We start from the raw sequence: 857 nt of genomic DNA, 5'->3' as shown, positions 1-857 counted from the left end.
AGGAAACCAAATTGTTATATCAAAGAGATATCTGCATTCTTATATTCATTTAGGTATTATTAACAATAGCCTATATATGGAAATAACCTAAGTATCCACTGAAAGGCAAATGGATTAAAAAATTGTGGTACATATATACAGTGGAATGTTATTAAGCCTTAAGAAAAAAGAGAAATGTCTTACTTGTGGCAATATTGATGAACCTGGAGGACATTATGCTTAGACAAATAAGCCAAACACAGAAAAACAAACACCGCATGATTTCACTTATCTGTGGTATCTCAAAAAAAGTCAAACTCAGAGTAAGAGAATAGAATGGTGATTACCACGGTCCGGGAGTTGGGGAAAAGAGGAGAAATTGGTCAGCAAAGGCAAAGTTGCAGGTATAACATGAGTAAGTTCTGGAGACCTAATATATAGGATGTTGATTATGGGTAATAATAATGTATTGCATAGTTGACTTTTGCTGAAAAGTGCAGATTCAGGTGTTGTCAATACTCACACATGCAAAGGTAACTATATGAAATGATGACTATGTTAATAGCTTAATTATGGTGATTGTTTCAATATATATCAAAACAATACATTGTAAGTCATAAATATATGCAATTTTTATTTATCAAGTATATGTCGATAAAATTGGAAAAATAAACAAAATTACTATGTAATTGATTAGGAGTCATGGAAATAATTTGTAAAGAGAATGATTCTTATAAATCCTTATTGTGATCCCAGGTTTTAAAATCTTTTATTTAGAATTTATTATGAATCAGTATTTGCTCTAGGCACTTCTATTAACTCAATTTAATCCTCATCAGAGTGTTTTGAGAGAGGGTCTTTTACGGTTGGGAAACTGA

The sequence above is a fragment of the Propithecus coquereli genome, unplaced genomic scaffold (genome assembly GCF_000956105.1).
Source record: "Propithecus coquereli isolate 6110/MARCELLA unplaced genomic scaffold, Pcoq_1.0 Scaffold813, whole genome shotgun sequence".
Lineage (NCBI taxonomy): Eukaryota > Metazoa > Chordata > Mammalia > Primates > Indriidae > Propithecus > Propithecus coquereli.
This window is presented reverse-complemented; position numbering follows the sequence as displayed.